Below are 22,924 nucleotides of genomic sequence, written 5' to 3' on the forward strand. Positions count from 1 at the left end.
ATTTCTTGAGTTTTACAGTAAATGGGTATCCAATCAACTAGTTAGCTTCTTTTATTCATCAAAGGAGTATTTTTTTCAGTAAAGAAATATGCTTCATTTGACCACTTACCAGTCTTACACTATAATTCGTCATGTAAATAAAATAGGAGTCTCAAAGGACTCTCAGTTTTTTATCAATTCTTTATTCAACCCCCATACCTAATTTTCATTAGAACTATTTAATCATGTGCAATAAAAGTATTCAGCTTGTCTTAAGATAGTTGTTTGTCTTGACTAAGTAAGCCCTCTGAGTCAGTCTTAATCATTGAAGGTAAACTAGAAATTCATTAGCCTTAATTGCACTTCTCCTTCATGAAGAAAATGTCAGTTCAATACTGGCTTGAAAAACTGGTTATCATTTTACCTCAACCAAGTCAGCCATTCTAGAAAATGGAGCAGAATTTTAAAGTTACTTTCCATTTGGATACAAATGTTTGTTAAAAGTTAGGTTTTAAAACTAGTAGATTTACTAAATTTTCCTATCATATCAAACATAATAGGAAAATCCAGAGAATAACTTTTTGAGATCATAGCTTCTCTGTGACTGCTCCTGGAAACATGCAGTCTTCTAAATTTGTCCCCATCTACTCACATGTGCATACATTTTCTCTACTTACTTTCATGTTACTGAAAAACTCACTTTCCTTGTAGCAAACGCCTTGTTACAAATTAAAATCTTCAAATTTGTCTTTGAAAACATAACAGAATCTAATAAACTTGCCAAGTTATTAACATCCATGTTTTTATCCAATTCTTAAGATCCAGGTTTAAAAGCTGAAGCTACTAGTTATTTAATATTTTTTTGAGCATATTAAAATTCATCATTAGAAATCCTTTCATAAAGTACTTTCCTGTCTCTTTGTTTTCAAATGGAGCCAGTCACATCTAAAACAGTTTCACCAGATCTCATTTTAAAAGCATCATTGTGTTCTAAGCCCTCCGAAACTGACTTTGAAGGGAACTTCAAACCATTTTTAAAATTAGCTTGTTGGTTTGTGCTTTTTTTGGCTAATATTTCTAGAGTCACCTCTTTTTGGTTTCAAAATTTGCATGATCGCCTTCTTGTTTTTGCTTGAATCCGTCTTAATCATGCAGGAATCATGCTCAAGGTCTGTTTGAACAACTTGGCCTTAGCTTTAGGCTTACTTGCATTTTTACCATTGCAGAGCCCATATTTTAAATAGATAGCTAAATGCTACCCTATGCATTTGGTTTTCTGTTGCTGCTTAATTCTTGGTTATGATTAAAGTGGCTATCATGTTACGTTCATTATAAACATCTTCCACGACAGCTCTGACATGGCACCGATTTCTGGGTGTTCAGTTTCCATGACCATTCTTATTTTCACTACTTTCGAGCTGTTACACTTCAACTGTCCTGTTTTAAGCCTCCGGTCCGCGTTTCCAGATGAAAACATGATTTTCATTACGTATTACACGTCACGGCAGCAAACGAAGGTGCTCCCCGCGGCGGGAAGCGAGACCAAGCTCTTTGCTGGTTGGTAAACACATCGCCGCGCAGGCGCAGTGGTACGTGCTTGGTAGCTAAAGGGATTTTCGGTATAGTGAGAAAAAGCTAAACAAATCCTTGCGTCTTAGGGCGATAAGTTATCCAGTTTTTTTGTATTTTTCACTTTTTTTTTTTTTTAGCTCTTATTTCTAAAAAACTGGTTGTGCGGCTTCCAGAGCGTCACAGAGAGGTTGTGCGCAGAATTCCTCAGCCGCTGAGGAAGTGCCGCTAGCCTCCGGGGTAGTCACAGCAGCCTCAACGGTTCCCTCGCTGACTTTGTTGACCACCGCACTACAGCTCTGGGGATGTGGGAGGCGGGGCAGGGTGGGGCGGGCCTCGAAGCGCCACATAGAACTTCTCCGCGCTCTGGCCTACGCCAAACAACGCGAGATCTGCTGCGGGGAAGCGGACGTTTCTCCCCCACACACCCCGCCCACACAGTCGGTGGCAGTTTGCGCATGCGTTTGGCTTTTAGCGCGCAAACATTTCAAAACTTTCTGCCTGGTAATTGGCAGCCAAACTAGACGTTTGAGAATATCCGTCACGTTGATACCGTGGATTCAAGTACACAACACTACATTGTTCGAAAATTTTAGCTAAAACTCTATTTGGTTGTATGGTGGTCCCTTCTTTCTATTTGTGTGTTGGCCGTGAATTCAGAGGTTTCAGCAAACCCAGTGCCAAAGGAGCGGGAGTGGGACAGAGCCTGTAAAGGTTTTTAAATAAGAACGAGGAGTTTATGTGTTTGGAAACATAACTCTGGGAGCGCCATAAAGGAATGATTCCGAGGGACGAAAGAATTTTTTCCCCCTGAAGATTGTGATAAAGATGTGTGAACTAAGGTAATGCAGTGGGAAGAACCAGAGAATTTTTGAGGTAAATAAAGAGAGTAAATAGCATACCTGAGAGGTGAGGCTAGAAAGAACTGCTGGCAGTAGAGGAAGTTTTTCTTAAAATGTTTATGCATGTTTATAAATAAAAAAGGCAGAAATGCCACACATTTAGTCCATGATGTATCAAGTAGAAATGGGAATGTCCCTAAGAGAGTGAAGCAAGGGAGACTCTAAAAGCCCTAAATCCTGAGCAAGGACTGAGATACCAACAGGAATAGGAATTTAGGAACTGTTGTGAGACTTCTCACTAATCTGGCCTCTTTCTCTCTTAGGATACTTGGAACACCTGTGCAAGCACTGGATTTTGCCCAGCGACATCTTAAAGGTAACACCCAAAGTGCCTTCCTCTTTCTAATGGAGTCCCCTGGCCCTGCTACCTCCCACTAACTCTACCCTTCAGCCAGAATGAAGTGTAGATTTCGTGTAATGAGAGGTGGAATTTAAGTCGAGCACAGTGGCTCATGCTTCTATCGCAGTGGCTTGGAAGGCTGAGGCAGGAGGATCACAAGTTCAAAGCCAGCCTCAGCAAAAGGGAGGGACTGAGCAACTCAGTGAGACTCTGTCTCTAAATAAAATGAAAAAATAGGGTTGGGGATGTGGCTCAGTGAACGTGTCCATGAATTCAACCCTCCCCATCTCCCTGCCCCCCCGCCCCCCCCCCCCCCAAAAAAAAAAGATGGAATTTAGCTACCAACTTACTCAGATGTGTAGCTGGCACATTACAGAATTATATACGTCTAGCCAATAACTTCCCAGAGGTCCACCTTGCTATAGGGAACAGTTCTATGCAGCTTAGCCTGGAGAGTCATCCTCAGTATCCCAGGGTATTGCTTCCAGGACCACTCAGGAATGCTGAAATCCACATTGCTCAAGTCCCTCACATAATATGACAAAATTATTTGCATATAATCTATGCATGACTTCCTGTAAACTTTAAATCATCTCTAAATTACTTATAATACTAAATCAGCCTGAATGCTATGTAAATAGATGTTATACTGTATTGTTCAAGGAATAATGAATGACAAGACTACTGTCTGTACATTTGCTACTGTCAGCACAGATGCAAATTTTTTTCAAATATTTTCAATCTGTTGGTTCAGTCTGAGGATGTGGAATCCATGGATGCAGAGAGCTGACTTCGTGTGTGTGTATGTGTGTGTGTGTGTGTGTGTGTGTATACAAACATAAATGTGTATCTCTGCAAATCTATATATTGTGATAGGGTCTCAGTATGTTGCTCAGGCTGGCCCCAAAATCATAGTCTCAAGCAATGCTCCTGCCTGAGACTCCTGAGTAGCTGGGATTACAGATGTGTGCCACCTCACCCAGCATGACTATCTTTTCATTCCTTGTGTACTGTCTGGAGTATAAGGCAAAAGAATGCTTATGGAATTCATAATTTTTCTAGGCCCAACAAAGGAATGGCTGATAGGTAAGCAATATGACTTCATCTGTAAGAACACTAAATATGATAAACTACAGGACTGAAGCTAACTATGATGGAGAAGAATGTAGGTATGAATATATAAAATGGAAGTATTTAATAAAAATCCAGATATGGAATCTAAGCCTGGTGGTACATGCCTTTAGTTCTAGCTACTCAGAAGGCTGAAATAGGAGGATCTGTTTATCCCAGGAATTTGAGGCCATTCTGGGCAGCATATTGAGACTCTGTATCAAAAGACTTTAAAAAAAAAAAAGAAAAGAAAAAAGAAGCAGCAGCTGCAGCCAGAGTAGTTTCCTACCAAGCAGTTCTCCTAGAGCACTTCACTTTATTTTGGCAGCTTAGAGTATATCCTGGTAACCCAATATTAACCCATATTGGGTTAAATATGTGAAATTCATAGGAAAATGCTGCAGAAAGAAAACCCATGGATGTAATAGAATAGTATTTCTGGACTTTATTGATTAGGATTATCCATCTCTGAGGCATGATATCTAAGTATGATGTCTTAGGAAGTGTGTAGACTGGGAGCCAAGTGGGGTTTTATTTTTTTAAATTTTATTTTTAGTACTAGGGATTGAACCCAGGGCACCTAACCACTGAGCCACATCCATAGCCCTTTTATTATTATTATTTTAAATTTTCAGCAGGGTCTCGCTAAATTGCTTAGGGCTTCACTAAGTTACTGAGGCTGGCTTCAAACTTACGATCCTCCTGCCTTAACCTTCTGAGCCACTGGGATGATAGGCATGCATCACTGTGCCCAGCCTGGGGTTTGATTTTTGAGTCTGCCAGTCATTCTTTGTGACCTCTCAGAGCCTCAGTTTCCCTGTGTGTAAAATAAGGATAACAGTCCTTATCACATATTATTATTATTATGACATTTAAAATAAGGTACTATTAGAAAGAGAACATGAGTTTCTCACATAGAACTTGGTATATAGTATATGATAAAAAATTAGTTTCTTGGGGCTGGTGTTGTGGCTCAGTGGTAAAGTACTTGCCTCGCACACATGAGGCACTGGGTTCGATCCTCAGCATCACATAAAAATAAATAAACAAAGATATTGTGTCCATCTACAACTAAAAAATATTTTTTTTTTAAAAAATGAGTTTCTTCTCTCAGCCTCCTGCCACATTTATGCACTTCACCTACCCAATGAATTGTGGATGCTCTATGGATATAGGTCCATCTTTATTTAGAGAGCCTTAAGACAAGTTCTCTACCTTTCTTGCATGTTAGAATAACGAGAGAGCCTGGCTGGGAGCACCCTGGTGGAGCAGTAGAACTAGGGTCCATGGTTAGCATCCAGCTTACCATGGAACGTGTTGGCCTAGGCCACCAGTGCCATAGGTTAGGACTCCATCTGGGGCTCCACTGACCATTCCAAACCCTACAGAGGCAAAGAGAACCCTTCCGGCTAGGGCAGCTGCTTGTTGAAAGTCATGGTCCAGCTGCTGCTCTTTCTGATGGCTGTTTTCAAGAAAGGTGCCTGTCTGTTATGGCCCAGGAGCAAGGGCATTGCAGCCTCCACAGATGGGGAAGTGGGCCCTTGACGTGATCTTTGTATGGAAGGCAGTGTTGACTCTGGGGCTGGTCCTTCTCTACTACTGCTCCTCATTGGCATCACCTTCTGCAACAAATGGCTGACAAAGAGCTTTCACTTCCCCCTCTTTATGACAATGATCCCCCTGGCTGTGATCTTCTTTTCTGCCCTGTCCAGGGCACTGGTTCAGTGCTCCAGCCATAGGGCCTGTGTAGTGTTGAGCTGGACCAACTACCTCAGAACAGTGGCCCCTATAGCACTGGCAACAGCACTTGATGCGGGGTCGTCCAACTGGAGCTTCCTCTGTCACCATCTCACTGTGAGTACCGACTACACCCTGATGCTTCCCTGAAGGCCAAGCTCTTTGTCTGTCCAGCTGCTGTCTGTGCACCTGACCAATGGGCCAGTTACTCCATCACTTTCTGGGACCAGCCCTTGCTCTCAGCTCCTCCCTGGCTCCCAGAAGCTTTCCAAGAAGTCTCCAGCCTCTTCTATACACCATGACCGAGTCCTCCGCTGTGCTATTCATCTTGAACTTCTCTTTGATCTTCAAGATGGAGACGGGAGCTGAGTGCAGCACTGGTCCTGGTGGTTCTCCTCATTGTTGGGGGGCCTTTTCATGTCCATCTACAAGTCCACCCAGTTTCAACATGGAAAACTTCGCCCTGGTACTGGGGACCTCATTCATCAGTGGAATTCACTGGACCTTCACCCAGATGCTCCTACAGAAGGCTGAGCTGGGCCTACATAACCCCATCAATACCATGTTCCACCAGCAGCCATTATGTTTCTGATGCTTTTTCCCTCTTTTTGCCATATTTGAAGGATATAGGGCTGCTCCTATGGGTACTTGGGAGTCTCTTCCTTGGTAGGATTCTCACCTTCAGTTTGGGTTTCTCTGAGTTCCCCTGGCTTCCAGAACCTCCAGCCTCACTCTTTCCATTGCTGGCATTTTTAAGGAAGTCTGCACTTTGCTGCTGACAGCACACCTGCTGGGTGATCAGACTAGCCTCTTGAATTGGCTGGGCTTTGCCCTCTGCCTCTTGGGAATATCCCTTCATGTTGCCCTCAAAGCAATACACTCCAGAGGTGATGGTGGATATAAACCCCTGAAGGGCCTGGACTCCAGCCCTGACCTGGAGCTGCTGCTCTGAAGCAGCCAGCAGGAGGATGAGGACAATGAGGAGGCAGAGCACTTTATGCTCAGAGGCATCAGTGAACAGCCAGGGGAGCAACTTGGATGCAGGCTGCACTGTGATGACCACTTGGCAGCAGCTTGGGGCCCTAGTGGCTCTTTACACCATCTGGGAGAGGTGACTTGGGAGTCACCTGTGGTGGGGCTAGGTCAGGGGCTTGTGGCTCCTACTCTTCCCTTCTTTTTGGAGCTTAGTCAACTGGATAAGCACCAGGCCAGCCTTGGACCTGGTTGGAGCTAGGCCCACACTGTCTTGGGTTCATGATGGAAAAGGAAATGGGCGGGTCTTTCTCAATTGTTGACCAGGCTCTGAGCCCAAGATTAAGTTTAGAGGCATAGCAGCTTTCTAAGGGGACTGACCTTGGACTGCAGGGCAGTTGGGGTGTGAAGAGGTTGGGATCTCATCACCTGGACAGTATCTTTCTCAGCAGATTTGGAAATAAATGGTTTATGGTAAAAAAAAAAAAAAAAATCACAAGGGAGCGTCAAAATATCCTAATACCAAGATTTCCCCCTAGACCATTCAATCAGAATCTCTGGACATAAGTATGTTTTAAAAAGTTCTCCATTTTGGAACTCAGGCTGAGAACCACCATTGCTTTAAGAGTTTCCTCCGGAGCCAAGCACAGTGGCATACTCTTGTAATTGAGCAACCTTGGAGACTGAGGAGGAAAATTGCAAGTTTGAGGCCAGTCTCAGCAACTTAGCAAGGCCTTAAGCAACTGAGACACTGTTTCAAAATAAAAAATAAAAAGCTCAGTGGTAAAGTGCCCCAGGGTTCAATCTCCATTATCAAACAAACAAAAACTCAGTTCCCTCCAGAAGGAGAAAAGAAATTAGACCTTTGATTTAGACCTTTGGATCTGAATACTTGTACATTTGAAAACTTTCTAGAGGGACAAAGGCTAACACTTGATATGGATGGATGAGTAGGATACCGTGAGATATATTCTGGAGGGAAGACCCTGTGATAAGACAGGAGTAAGCATGCTGATTTGGGGAAGATTAGTAATGAAGTCATTAATATAGATGCCAGGAATATGCAGGATTTGCTGTAGAGATGGAAGGATTTGAGGCTGGTCCTTTAATCTAGCACTGGCAACACAGATGATGATGTCTTCATTGCTTTTCTACATCTCTTCCATGAGTTGGGAAGGGCCTCAGGCATGATTAAAGTGCATGCAAGTGTGTGTCCTTCTTCAGTGGAAGGGGGCTGGTGGGAAAGCTTGTGCAGCAGGGCTTTGATTATGAATCTCTTCCCATAGCCTGTCAGAGTTGATGAGACAATGCTGACCAGACAGGTGGTTTTGTTGGTATTGACATACAAGAAAATTAAGATCTAAGCCTGTCTTTGTAACATTTCAATGACTAGAGAATCATTTAGGAAAGGTGGTATTTCTGGGAGAGGAATTTCAGCTTCTAAGAGACTACTTTCTAGTAGGACAATTTTGATTTCTAGAGATATGAGTAATTCAGATATTGAAACCACCATAGTACTTCATACCATGACCCAGTGTTATAATGGTCAGGAATATCTTTTGCTATGTTGGTTACTGTCTTTATGTGGGTCCCTTTGCTTGAGAAACAAGCATACAGTTAATGAAAGACACCATATGGGATTGGCAGGCATGCTAGACAGATTGGTCTTTGTCTCAGATTTTTTTTCTCCTCCTCCTCCTTATCCTCCTCCTCTTCTTCCTCCTTCCTATTCCGCCTCTTCCTTTTCTTCTCCTTCCTCCTCCCCCCCCTTCTTCCTTCTTCCTAGAGATAGAAACCAGGAAGTTTCTACCTCTGAGCAATATCCCTAGCCTTTTTACTTATTTTAACACAGGGTCTCACTAAGTTGCCCAAACGGGCCTTGAACTTGCCATCCTCCCACCTCAGACATCAGAGTTGCTGGGTTACAAGTGTGTGCCACTGCATCAGGCTTCAGATGGTTCTTACGAGTTAGAGTGAGCCCATGACAAATGATGCTTCAGGTTCTTGAGAGCTCTTCCAGCTGCTGTAGGCCACCAGTACTTTCATACAGGAAAAAGCTTAGGCCCAACTGGAAGAAAACTGTAGTTAGGTCTTTTTTGCTTTGTGGATATCAAATGCCTGTTGACCTTGTTCAAAAAAAGTTTCATATTATACCAATATGGTATTCTCGTCCTACATAGAAGGGTATAGACTCCATCTTTCTTCCTCTTTGAGTACTGTTAGACATAAAATTCTATACAATTGATACAGTTCAAGACTTGGATACAGATATAAGACTTGAAAGCAAGCAAACATATACTGGGAAGAGGGGAAAAAAGCTTAAGCTTTAAGTTGGTTGCCAAATTTTGACTATTCCACAAGACTGGATATTTTTAAGTATTAACATATCTTAACTACAGATGAACAAAAATAGTAATGGGACCACTGAAGTTTTAATTCAGAGATAGAGGAGCAACCAACCCCTACAAGGTGTTTTCTTTTTCTTTCTTTCCTTTTTTTTTTTTTGGTACCAGGAATTTAACCCAGGGCGCTTTACCACTGAACCATATCCCCAGCCATTTTTACATTTTTACTAAATTGCTGAGGCTGGCCTCAAACTGGCCTCAAACTGCCTCAGTCTCCCAAGTTATGGGATTACAGGCATGCACCATGTCCAACCCTACAAGGTGTTTTTTTTTTTTTTTTTTTTGGACTGGGGATTGAACTCAGGGGCATTCAACCATTGAGCCTCATCCCCAGCCCTGTTTTGTATTTTATTTCCAGACAGGGTCTCACTGAGTTGCTCAGCACCTTGCCGTTGCTGAGTTTGGCTTTGAACGCTCAATCCTCCTGCCTCACTGGGATCACAGGCGTGTGTCACTGCCTGTAATGTTGTTGCACATGCCTGTATTTTCAAAGGACAGTGGAAAATAAAAATTAAGTTTCTTTAGGTTAACTCCAAAAGTCATGCTAGTTCAGTGTGCTAGGAACTATTATTGAGTTGAGTGCCTACTTGGTTTTTTGAATCCTAGAGGTAAAAAGATAGATTGGATGATTTTCCTCTTTACACAATCTGTGAACATAGTGTAATGTGATGGATTCAGTAATAGAAGTAATGTGTGAAAATTAAGAAGAAAGATGTGGCTGAGGTTATAGCTCAGTGGTAGAGTGAATGCTTAGCATGTTCAAGATCCTGTTTCAATCCTCAGCACCAAAAATAAATAAAGAAAGATGTGAGTATACTTTGGAGTGGAGAGGAGTGAATGAGACACAGCCATAGAGGAGATGAAACCCAGCAGACATTGAGAGAGTAGTAGATGTGCCGGGTGTGGTAGCACATGCCTGTAATCCCAGTGACTCGGGAGGCCAAGGTAGGAGGATTGCAATTTCGAGGCCAGCCTCAATAACTTAGCAAGACCCTATCTCAATAAAAAGGACTGGGGATGTAGCTCAGTGGTAAAGCACCCTGGTTTAATGCACCCCCTCCCCCTTACACATACACACACATACACACATAAACCAGGGAGGGAGGGGCACTGAGAAGATAATAGAATTCTTCTCTATCTTGGTACCCACAACTGATTGGACACAGCTCTCTATATATGACAAGCTGGGTCAGACAGACCCTGCCTCCTAAGAATTTAGAATCAGAACATGAGTGGCTAGGTTATTTAGATAGGAACATTGACTTTGTAAAGGCACATATATTTCAGATCCAAGGCTGGCCTTCGTGAGCAACTATTTAGGGGCAAGTAATGCAGTGTGGAACAAGCAAAACTAGCTGATCTCCCAAGAGAAGCAAATGAACGCAGCTAATGAAGAGAGAGATGTGGGGGAGGGAATCAGAGACAATAGGCCATGTGACCCCAAAGAGAAAGAAATAGTTATCTTGGCTTTGACAGCTTTCTGGGCCCCTGTTTCTGTTCCATCTAAGGTCTGGCTGCCACTTCTTTAAGTTTCCTGAAATTCCTGAGTCGTTGTGACAAATCCATCTCCACCTAAGTGGCCTTCTTTTTTTCACTGGACAATAGAGTTATGTACCTAATGTGTTCTCCCCTTGATGTTCATGTATAATGAAACCAGATAGCCTTCCACATCAGAGACACACATGCGTATAGCAAGGACACTTATTTAACTCATTACATCTCAGATATCTCACAAAATGAGGTCTCTTATTTTGTCAAGTTTTCTCTGTGTATTAGTCATTTATTACCACATAAAAAAATACCCACCATATAGTATCTTAAAGCAATAGTAAACATTATCTTGTAGTTTCTGTGGATCAGGAATTTGGGAGCAACTCAACTGGGCCTTCTAATTTAGGGTTTCACAAAGCCATAGTCAAGTTGTTGGCTAGGCTGCAGTCACTTGATGGGCTAGAGGATCTGCTTCCAAGGCAGCGCACTAACATGTTTAGCTAGTTGGTACTGGTTGTGAGAAGCCTCTGTTTTCTACATATGGGCCTCTTCATAAGGCAATAGGATTGTTCTTATAACATAATGGCTGACTTGCTCCAGAATAATTCAAGAGGAAGAGAGTCAACTAGAAACTCTCCTTATTCTGATCTTGCCTCAGAATTACATAGAATTAGTTCTGGAACATTCTATTATTAGAAACAAGTAACTAAGTTTGGTCTACATTCAAGGTGAAACACTAGGTTTTATCACCTTTTTTTTTTTTTTTTTTTTTTTGGTTCCAGGAATTGGGATTGAACTCAGGGGCACTTAACCACTGAGCCACATCCACAGCCCCTTTCTGTATTTTACTTAGAGACAAGGTCTCACTGAATTGCTTAGTGCCTCGCTAATTTGCTAAGGCTGGCTTTGAACTTGAGATACTCCTGCCTCAGCCTCCCAGGCTGCTGGGATTACAGGCATGTGCCACTGTGCCTAGCTAGACTAGATTTTATCACTTGAAAGGAGGCATATCAGAGAATTTATGGACATATTTTAATACCACCACAACCTGTTAGAACCAGAAAACAAAACAAAAAAATCAAACAAACAAATGGGGAGAAAAGGACAAGAGGGCTAAATAAGGATGGAAATGATCAAAATATGTTATATACATATATGAATATGCTACAACAAAATTCATTATTCTGTGTAATTAATATGCACTAAGAAGGAATTCATTAAATACCTTTAGACAATGATAAGTCTCCTATGGATAAAAATGTTTCATCTTTCATAGTGCTTCCCCAGGAGAGTCCGTCATCTTTTCTGAAGTTGACGTCCATTTGTACAGAGGTTGAGGGATAACGTACGCAATCTTTGTCACTGATGAGACAGAAAGGGTACCCCTGGCCTCATTCTCAGCCTACAGTGTGCACTGGTTGGTACCTACAGGTTCCCAGCATGATTGCCCTTATCTTCCTAATCACTGGGGAATCTGCTGGTCTGTGATGCTGAAGATTCAACTGGTGAACTCACATCCAGTCTCTGGTTTCGGGTAAATCTCCTAGGGAGCACAAACCACCTCCTTCTGCAGACTTGTTTCCCACTGGCCACTGGTATGGGGTCACCTAGCTTTAGCTTTTATAGTCTCCTGGCTGTTAATTCAGCATCCATGTTTCAAAGGAACAGGGAAGGCTTGGGATAATTGACTACCCTATCTCTTTTTGATCATGCTGTTGTGGAACTTGCCATTGGCCCAAATGACCATAAAAAATTCAGGGATGAAGTATGAGGGAGTTGGACAGTAGTCCCGAAAGGAAGAGATCCTTTGCCTCAAACACTCCTCTCAGCATGGAGGTAACTCATTGTGGTAGGCAACCTTATTCATGATGTTGGCTTTTAGATGATTCTAGGCTAGCTCTCTTATATATTCTATATTCTCAATTTGACTAATTATTTCCTTGTGGTGTCTTTTAACTTGTCTGTCTACTCCTTGCCTTTAAAAAAAAGAAAAGATATTATGTATCAATATTTGATCAGATTCAGGGTAAACATTTTTAAAAGAGTACTTCATCAGTAATGTTGAATAGATCACATCCTTTCACATCAGGCTTAAGTTTACATTATTCCATTATTAGTGATGTGAAATTTGGTCACTTGTTTAAGATGGTAACCCCCCACCCAACAATCTTTCCATGGAAAACAATACATTTCCCTTTGTACTTTCTAAATAATTTGTAAACAACCTGCTCCCCAATAACTTTTTGATATATAATAATTATACATATTAGTGGGGAAGAGTATTATAATTTAATATATGTATACTATGTGCAATAATCACATCAGGATAATTAGCATTTGCGTCTCCATAAATATTTATCATTTCTTGGGCTGGGGTTGTGGCTCGGAGGTAGAGTACTCGCCTAGCATGTGTGAGGCACTGGGTTCGATCCTCAGCAACACATTAAGTAAAATAAACACATTGTGTCCATCTATAACTAAAAAATAAATATTAAAAAATATTTCTCATTTCTTCAGGCAGTTACTTTTCACTAATGATTTGATTACCCATCATGATCTTTACCTGAATCAGTTATTTTATAGGAGGCTATAAAAATGGTGTTCTGATTATAAAATTGCATTTATTAGCTGACATTCTTCTGTTAAGAAAAAAAAAAGAGCTTTTCAAAAAGAAAACCATTTTAATGAATTTCTCAGTGGACAGTTGAATAGAAGTTGGTTTTCAATTTTGTTTAAAGCAACTGGAAATTTCCTTACTTCTAAAAGGATTTGTTACCCAATTATTGGAGCCATTTACTTTCTCAAAATCATCCCCAATATTTCCAGTTGTTCTTTTGTTGGGTCCTCAAGAGGTTTGCAAGTTCAAAGAATGCACCATTGTGGGGCTTGAGGTAACAGTGGTGAGAGGTTTGACATTCTATGGCAAAATGGAAGAAAAACTACTGAGTGGAGACTGAGAGCAGCATGGTGTCCTGACTGCACCAGTTCTCAGGAAAAGCAGTTCCAGAAGGCGTGCTTGTGGACACTGAGGATCTTGAAATTAGTTCCCATAAGACTGTCTGTACTCTTTGGACACCCTTTGGAAAGTTTTGCATGAAGATGTAGCTTTACTATACAAAAAACTGAGGCGGGGATGGGGTTGGAGCTCAGTGGTAGAGTACTCCTCCGGCACACGTGAGGCACTGGGTTAGATCCTCAGCACCACATAAAAATAATAAATACCTTTATTTTTAAAGGTATTGTGTCCATCTACAACTAAAAAAATACATATTTAAAAAAAAAAAAAAAAAAAAACTGTGAGCAACATCTAGATTTGGTTGATGACAAGCCAAGGGCAGAATAAAGGAATTTAGTCAAGACTAGATTTCAAGTCTATTTTGCTCCTATTTTAAATTTCAGAAGGCAAATATTAATTCCTTTTCCCTCTATTCCTTTTGTAACTTTCAAACAGTGCCACACTATTCAAAGGTAACTAGACTCCCTAGGCCAAGGAGGGAAAAACACACACACACATTCTTTTTTTTTTTTTAGAGATACCTCAATTCTTCAAGTGTCGTGGGGTTTTGTGGGTTTGGATAGAAGACAACTATCTACAAATTAAACATTTAAAAACAGAATTAGTGGGGCTGGGGCTGGGGCTCAGCGGTAGAGCACTCGTCTTGCATGTGTGAGGCCTTGGGTTCCATCCTCAGCACCACAAAAATAAAATAAGGTAAAATATATACACACACACACACACACACACACACAGAATTAGTACATTATATAACATGTTTTATAGCCATCCTTACAGTATTTTAGATTATGACACCCTGTAAATTATTTTTATTATTCTGTCATTAAACCATTATGGATATATGCAATCATCTTAAAAGAGAGAAATAATTTTTTTTCTTATTTTATTTCTTTTTTTTTTCTTCTTTGGTCTCAAATAATTTCAAAAGATATTTGAGATTTCTCCTATCAAAGGCCTGTAGTAGTGGATCATATTGCATTAATTTGACCCATTATTTTAGTCTAATTTATTCATGATAAAGAATAGTATAGTACACTGTGCCTCCTCTGTAGTAGGTGAGATGTTTCCAAGTCCTAGCTTTCACCCTAAAACTGTGCAGCTTCTTAGCTTTCTTGAGCCTCAGTTTCTTCATTTGTAAAACAGAAATATTTATAATAATTCCTCTCATTGAGTTGATAGGACAATTAGGGACACCATGTTTGTAAATACCTGGCACGTGTTAAAATATTAGTTGTTCTTATTGTTATTATTATTTGACCAAGTGAGGAGGTGATATTCAAGTCACCAGCCTGCTGACTTTTAAGATTCTTTTTTAAGGAGTAGGATTTATTCAAGTGAGAAGAAAAGAGGCAGGGCAAGAGGGGACCCAATAGGGGTTGCCCTAAGAATTTCTTAACATTTGTATCTAGCTTTCTTTCTTTTCTTCTTCTTCTTCTTTTTTTTTTTTTTTGGTGGTACTAGGAATTGAACCTGGAGTGTTCTACCACTGAATTAAGCCCCATCCCTTTTTATTCTTTATTTTGAAACAAACTTTCACTAAATTGCCCAGGCTGGCCTTGAACTATCAATTCTCCTGCCTTAGGCTCCTGAGTAGCTGGGATTACAGGTGTGTGCCACCAGGCCTGGCTGTGCATATAGCTTTCTTGATAAGTGGATTTTCTGAAAGTGGCAAATGTCAGAATTAAGACTTAAATTTCTTTGAGTCTTATATAGAAAAACTAGAATTAACTTGACTCTTCTAAAATAAAAATAAGAAATATCAATATCTTAAACCATGGATGTTGAGTCAAGGTCTTAAAATTACACTCCAGCTCCTCTCTGCCACCTTTCTTTTAACAAAGTTTGCATTTATGCACATTGTATGTTAGCATTTCTCCTCCAAAACATCAATAGTCATAATTGCCTTTATTTGGAATCTCAGAAGCAGTTAGTTATATGCCAACCTTATGAAACAAGTTTTTACCTAGTTTAAATTCCTGATTTGGGGTCATCCAAATGCTGTCCAATTATTGAATTTATATTTATTTAAAATAACTTAACAATTTATATTCAAAACTATTTTTCATTTTCTCCTAAAATTGTAAAGCATTTGCAAACTGTTTCAAGTATCAATAATTAGGAGGTTTGATTCTAATGTATTTGTCAATTAAGACTGTTTGGACTCAGATGAATGGCTCCCCAAAAGTCAGAAGTCCCAACCTAAATCAATGGATGTGTAACTGATGTGATTCTGCAATCTGTGTATGGGGTGAAGGTGGGAGTTCATAACCCACTTGAATCAAAGTGTGGAATATGATATGTCAAGAAATTTGTAATGTTTTGAACAACCCACAATAAAAAATAAAAAAAAAAAAAAAAAAAAAAAAAAAAAAAAAAGAAGTCCCAACCTAAAGAGAAGTACCTCTCTTGTGTTCTTCCCACCACTCTATGATGACACTCCACAATCATTCTACAAGGCTGGCATTTTCATTCAGTTGCACCTAGATGGAAGCAACGGGAGGATGGGAGGAGTTAACATTTCAGTGTTCATACTGATTCCCAGAATCCTTTCAATATTTAGGGTCAGCAACAATTCAGTAAGGAAAGGTCCCATTAGGTAAATTTGGTTCTGAAAATACTAATTGAACGCCCTCTCGGCAATTCAGCCTTTTCCTTGTTCCTTTCTTTAGTCATCAGGGTCCCATGGTGACTGGTTTTGAAAGAAATCATCCCCTTCAGCAGTTACCTAGCACCATGGCAACCAGGACGTCAGCAAAGCAGGATAGACCCACACAAAACAGCTCAAGCCAGGCTTGCATCCTGCCTCTATTCAGCCTTGCCTGAGGCCTAGGGATGGGGCTAAAGATATCTGGGCTTTTACATCCAAGAATTCCTCTGTTGTTATGGTTTTTCCCATAAGCATAGAGATATGGACATATAGTAAAACGGTTATGAAAATCCACCTTCTATCCTCCTCCAAAATGAAAAAGAAAACAAAAACAGTATATCTAAAGGGTAGGGTTTAAAGAAATAAAAATTATGTTTATAAGGTAAGTTTATAAGTAAGTTGACAGTAGAGGAAGTCAGAATCCCAAATATATGGTATAATTTATATTTACATAGAAGACCTCAGGGAAATATTTTGAAATATTTTTATTTACCTGAGAAAGAAATGGACAAATGACTTTAACGAGTGCTGAATGGGTTGTAATGCTGTCCGTGGTGCTGAACACTCGATTGTCCCAGCTGTGCTAAGGGGGCTCCATAGGGGAGTTAAGGAACACCTTGCCATGTCAGGATACTGATGGTGATAGAGAAAAAGAAAGATTGGCGAGAAAGCATCATTTCCCTCCCAGACCAAGCAGCTCTGCATGCTCAAGATGAAATTGTCGGATGAAAAAAAAAAAAAAAGAAAGTAGAGAAAGCTGGAGGTTTGGGTAGTTGAATCTTCCCCTTTTCATATGGAGATTTTTGGTAGGAGCCAATCAGGTCAGAGATTTCCGCAGCTGAAAGGAAAAGTGGGGGAAGGGAAGGAGAAGATGGCCACATTCTCCCCTTGAGCCACATGATCCATTTCCCATGTGACACATTCCAGAGCCTTGGAAAGGAGAAGGGAGGGGTGCCCAGAGAGTGGGGCTGGGGGCGGGAAGATGGTTTAACAGTCTACCCAGCACAGCGTCATCTTGTCTCCCTACCAGGAAGCAGGCTGTGAGCCAAGGGGAAGGCAGAGGACAGATATGAGCGTGTCCCCAAGATTTCCTGGTGGTTTATGGCATTCTCCAAACTCCTATGCAAGGTCTGTGCCTGACCAAGAAGACCCAAGGAGACCTTCTCAGAAATCAAGTCCGGATGAAGGTATGTAATAGAGATCGCTCGGTTATCACAGCTAAAATTTTGCTCAGAGGACATAATATTTTCTCTTTTTTTGCAGGGAATTTGGAGATTTTGTCCTGGCTTAGATGCTCCTTAGGAGCTTTAGATTTGTTACGGGTCTAGAAAAGATGCTTAGCTAGTTCTGTAAAATGAATAATCCTCCAGAGTAAGTGCCTGGATGGAAATTGTGTATAGTAATTTATAATAAAACGAAGCACTCATTGATGAAAATAATTTTTTTTCTCTTGAATCCTGGAAAGAAACCAACTAGATTTCATTGTCACTACAATAAAATCCTGTCTCATCCCCTTTTCAGCTGCTTATTCTCTGCCCATGTTCCCAGAGGTTATTGGCAGTAGCTTAGGGAGCCTGAGTGGGCAGTCGTGCTGTTCCTTTGTGCTGTGCCATCATCTGCTTTCTGATGTTCTTGATACAGGAGCACTTGTGATTGTTCCCAGCTCTGGATGAGGACAGAATTCTATACCTTATAGAATTACTACCAAGAAAGCCCTGAGGAAGTTCTCAAATGAATCTACCAAAGTTGTAGGCTAAAATTATCTGCCATGAACGCAAATCTTGGTATCTGATTATTTCTACCCAGCATAAAGAGCTGAAGTAGGAAATTTAATTTTTATTTTGTTTATTTAAAAATACTTATAAACTTCTTGCTATGGGCAAAGTACCATTCTAAACACCATAATCAATCATTTAATTTTTACAGCACACATTTTAGAGATGAAGAAACTGAGGCACAGAATAGTTAGGGAATTTTTGCAAGATCACACAGCTAAGTAAATAGTAAAACTAGAATTTGGGTCCAAGAAACTTGACCGCCAAACCTATGCTCTTAACCACTGAGCTATGTTGCTTGCCTGTTTGTATTATCTCAAATGATGTCAGTAGTCTATTTGGCTACAAATTTTGTTCAGCTGATGCTACTAGAAGATTAAATCATTTTGCCTGGCTAAAACATATCCCCAGTGAAATTTATATTTCATCTTGAATTATCCCAGTAGTCACATTCTGTGCCCCCAAATAACCCAGTAAGTAATTGCCTGTTCTTTCCCTTGTGTTGTATAGATATCTGGTAGTAAAACACTATGTTACTATGGTGACCAAGTGATGTCTAAAGAGGGGGGAAAAAAAGAAATCTGAAATTACATCAAGGTTGATTTTTAAAAAATTGAACCTAGAAACAGTCTTTCATCCTCAGAACACAGTAACAAGCCCAGCCTAAGAATATTATATTTAAAACACTTACCTAGTTCTTAAAACAGATTTAAACTTCCAAAATTATGCACATAAGCTATGATGTCAAACTCACTGGATTTATTGCTTTAAAATAATTGCATACTTTGAGGGGATGGAGCTCTCTTTGGAAATTAATTTAGATTTTTAAGGATAAAAAGAAGAAATTTGTTAATTTCTTAATGTTGGAGATTTCTGACATTAAAAAATTTTTTTCTCCCTTTGGTCTTTGTAAATTTCCTTCTCGCCCTTGGTAATAACAGATGACTAATCTCATTCTTATAAGCTATGGGAAAATTACAAAAGTTGCTACATCTAAGATTCAAAGAGGATGAAAAGGCACAGGAATCTTAAATTTGTGAAATTCTTCACTGAGTGAGGTGTTTCTCTTCAGGTTTGTGTCCCCTATGATATTGACTTTTTTTTTTAGGTAACACTTTCATGCTATGGTAGCGCAGCCTGAAGTATGATAAGCTTCAGTATAACTTGTGAAAGAAGAATGTTCTACTACAGCCAGTTTGGTGATCACGTCTATTCTATTTGCATATGTTTATAGGAAGGACAGTGAACGGGCAAATGTATAGTTAAGAACTTGGCAACAGTCTCAATTATGCTTGAAGTTTATATATGTTAGCTAGGTTGGCCCTGGAGCAGCAAACTAGAGGTCAAGATGTGTCCATAAATTTTGTCCTGGGGATCCTTATCTTCCTGAAATTTTTATTTGTACTTTTGCACTTAGAATGATATTCTTAAATTTTTATTGTATTTAGATGGAGGCACCCTCCCAAAGTCCCATTTTCCTCTGATGTGTGTTGCCTGGCACAATTTCCCAACATTGAAACAGTTCACCTTGGGTTGAGTGTGAATGTCTTGAGAGGTCCTGCCCCATATCATCCTCTCTTAATGCAGTCTGGCTTCCAGTCCCCAGATTTCTGCCCAGAGAAATGGCAGAACTCAGGAATTCTCTCTAGGATCCTACATGTCAGCATGGATTAGGACCACACTACCTTTCCCAAACTATGGCAGATAGGACCTGAATGGAAGGTATTGTCTCAGGACATTCTAAAAGCTTGCTTAGGATTTGAATTCAAGCTAACTAGGATTAAAATAGTCACCCTTCTGATAACATACCAAAAATAGCCTTTGTTCTGTTATTTTTCCCATTTAATTAAATCCTTAAGGAGAGGGGTGTATGTGACTTTAGGCAGGTTAGTGAATCTCTCTGACCTTCAGTTTCCTCATTGGAAATCAAAAATCAGGGCTAACAATGCACATCAGAGAGGGTTACTATAAGGATTAAACATGACAGACATCAAGTGCCCCAAGGGGTGTGGATGTATGACCACTCATCCTCTTCACCTCCAGTGTTGCCTACTGAATGTACTGCACATAATAAGAAGCAACAGCCCTGATGGGAGCACAGACCAGCTGGGCAAGAGCCACGTGCCCACTGAACACATGCAGGACCTCTCAAGTGAGCAGGGCTAGTGCACACCAGGGCTTCCTGCTCAACCCTTTTGAATCTAAATGGGGGCAACCTATTCAGCCAGCTGGCCAGAAGATAGAAGAGAGAGAGAGAGAAAAAAAAAATAGTGGAGAGACTTCTCCCTGAGGAGGCCTTGCCAAGTGTGCTTTGGTTTGGAGGCCAGGTGTGTAAGAGGAGATAAGGGGGGCGGTGAGCCGGGGTGAAGGATGTGAGAAAGTGATGGCTAGGTTCTGCCTTTCAGAGATAGTAACTTGCTGGCTGATACACCCTGCCAAATGAGTCAGGCCCTGCCAGTGGAACAATCAAATCCCTTCCTAATGTGTAAATGTCAGGAGAGGAGGGAGTAGAGAAAAGGACCAGAAAGGGTGGGTGTAGTTTCTCTTCTGTGAGCCATGGCAAAAAAATGGAATGAAATGGGAGTTGTCCTCTCACAGAGGATAGTTTAAAAGGGGAGTTGCAGTGATGAATCTTTCCCCCTATTTGTAGGGTAATTTTCCCTTGAAAAGAACATCTCCTGGAGCCTTTCATTCAACAAACTCTCCCCAGCACCTGATGTCTATCATGTTTCCTGCTCATAGGTTCTGTCTATGTATTATTGGCTCTGATTTCTGATGAGGAAGCTGAAGCTCAGAGAGGTTAACTAACCTGCCTAAAATCACACAGCTAGTAGAACCATAATCTAAATTTAGTTCTTTTAGTCTGTGTTCTACCTACTAGGTCACAAATAAAATTATTTCTTCTGCTTTTTTTTTTTTTTTTTTAAAGGACACATGTTTTAGGAGCACAATGGCGCATGCCTGTAATCCCAGCAGCTTGGGAGGCTGACTAAGGAGGATCAAGTATTCAAAGCCAGCCTCAGCAAAAGCAAGGTGCTAAGCAACTCAGTGAGACCCTGTCTTTATTTTTATTATTATTATTTTTAATTTTTGTTATAGTTGTAGATGGATAGAATGCCTTCATTTTATTTGTTAATTTTTATGTGGTGCTGAGGATCAAACCCAGTGCTTCACACATGCTAGGCAAGCGCTTTGCCACTGAGCTACAGTCCCAGCTCAAGACCCTGTCTTTAAATAAAATACAAAATAGGGCTAGAGATGTGGCTTAGTGGCCAAGTGCCCCTGAGTTCAATCCCTGGTACCAAAAAAAAAAAAAAAAATTTAGGGCTGGGTATATAGTTCAGTGTTAGAGTGTTTACCAAGCATGTATGAGGCCCTGGATTTGAGCCCCAGCACTGAAAAAAAAAAAAAAATTAAAAAAAGAGCCGGGAAAGGTGATGCATACCTGTAATCCTAGGGGCTCCGGAGGCTAAAGCAGGAAGATTGCAAATTCAAAGCCAACCTCAGCAAGCAATTTAGAAAGGGCTGGGGCTGGGGGCTGGGGCTGGGGCTCAGCAGTTGCACACTTGCCTGGCATGTGTGAGGCACTGGGTTTGATTCTCAGCAATACATATAAATAAATAAAGTAAAGGTCTATCAACAACTAAAAAAAAATTTTTTTAAAGGGAGGGGGTGCTGGAAATGTAGTTCAATGGCAAAGCACCCTGTGTTCAAATTCCCAGTACCAAAAAAACAAAACTGAGAAAGAGTACATTTTTTTCATATCAAATACAAATATAGTACTCAAAACTTTGGAAAATATAGAGCAGTATAAAAGTATAATGAAAATAAAAATTTGTTATCACTTTGTCACCTAGGAACAACTACTACTAAAATTTTAGCGTATTTCTTCTCAGCGTTTTTCAATGCATATAATGATAACAAAACCAAACATTTGGTGTATACCTGTTTTAGACGTTTTTCTTAGCTCCTTTATTGCTAATTTATTTTATTCTTACAGAAAATCAATAAGGTGAATACTGTAATTTTATTGGTGAAGACACTCAGTAAGCGCAAAGACATTAAGTAACTTGCCAAACGCTACCCAGATTATAAGTAGCTTGAAGCCAAGACAGTCTGTCTCTAAATCAGTGTCTCATCTTCAGCACTGTTGGCATTATGGGCAAGGTAATTCTTATTATTGGGAGTCTGTCTTATTCATTGTAGAACCTTTAGCAGCTTCCCTGGCTTCTACCTAACAGATGTCAGCAACTTGCCCCTTCCAACCAAAAATGTCTCCAGATGTTGCTAAATGTCCCCTGGGAGGCAGTTAGTTATTCCAGTTAAGAACCACTAGTGTAGATCCCATGTTCTCAGGTACTATACAACAGTTTCATAATTAAAATGCACATAAATTTATTTTCTTCTACATCAAACTAAATCTTCCAGTTTGGGTGCAGGCTATGAGACCTTGTTGGAATGTCAGTGGCTTTATAGATCATAGGTGGGAGATCAGTTACCTCTAGGATAAGCTCATTAGTAGACTCCTGCATCAGAAGCTGGTCTGGATTATTCCATAGTTTTCCAGTGGGGAGAATAGCTAGGTTTCTACTTTTATTACCTTTCCCTTGTTCTCTGTGCTAAGCACCTTAGCTTTCAAGAATTCAAATTTCAGGGACATAGTTATATTATACCATCCAAAGTGTCAAAATGCATTGCTTACCATCCAAAAGTGTCAAAATGCATTGCTATGTCCAGTAGACATCTATTGCAAATAATTGCTTGATAATAACTAAAGTACTAAAGATTATTAATGATGTCTTCCTTTTTTTCTCCCTAGTACTAAAGATCAAACCACAGCTTTGTGCATGCTAGACAAGCCCCCTTCAGCCCTATTTAAATTTTGTTTTGAGACAGAGTCTTGATAACTTATCCAGGCTGGCCTCAAACTTGCAATCCTCCTCTCTCAGTCTCCCTAATAGCCAGGATTACAGGTATGTAC

At 40.3% G+C, this 22,924-nt stretch overlaps 1 protein-coding gene and 1 pseudogene across 3 annotated transcripts in view; both read left to right on the forward strand.

Annotated features, from left to right (window-relative positions):
• The first annotated feature begins 1,491 nt into the window (after positions 1 to 1,491).
• Positions 1,492 to 22,924, forward strand: part of Gpr19 (G protein-coupled receptor 19) — a 39,094-nt gene continuing 17,661 nt past the window's right edge. Inside the window, exons 1-3 of one of the 3 annotated variants that reach the window (XM_027955909.2) lie at positions 1,492 to 1,568; positions 2,714 to 2,766; positions 17,199 to 17,355. The gene's annotated coding sequence lies outside the window, so the exon portion shown is untranslated. Of the gene's footprint in view, positions 1,569 to 2,356; positions 2,391 to 2,713; positions 2,767 to 3,850; positions 3,877 to 17,198; positions 17,356 to 22,924 lie in introns of those variants that run through there. The other 2 variants (XM_027955908.2, XM_071609210.1) reach the window with 2 other exon arrangements.
• On the forward strand, positions 2,739 to 6,871 carry LOC114108344 (solute carrier family 35 member C2 pseudogene; annotated as a pseudogene).

Source organism: Marmota flaviventris, chromosome 3 (assembly GCF_047511675.1).
Source record: "Marmota flaviventris isolate mMarFla1 chromosome 3, mMarFla1.hap1, whole genome shotgun sequence".
NCBI lineage: Eukaryota > Metazoa > Chordata > Mammalia > Rodentia > Sciuridae > Marmota > Marmota flaviventris.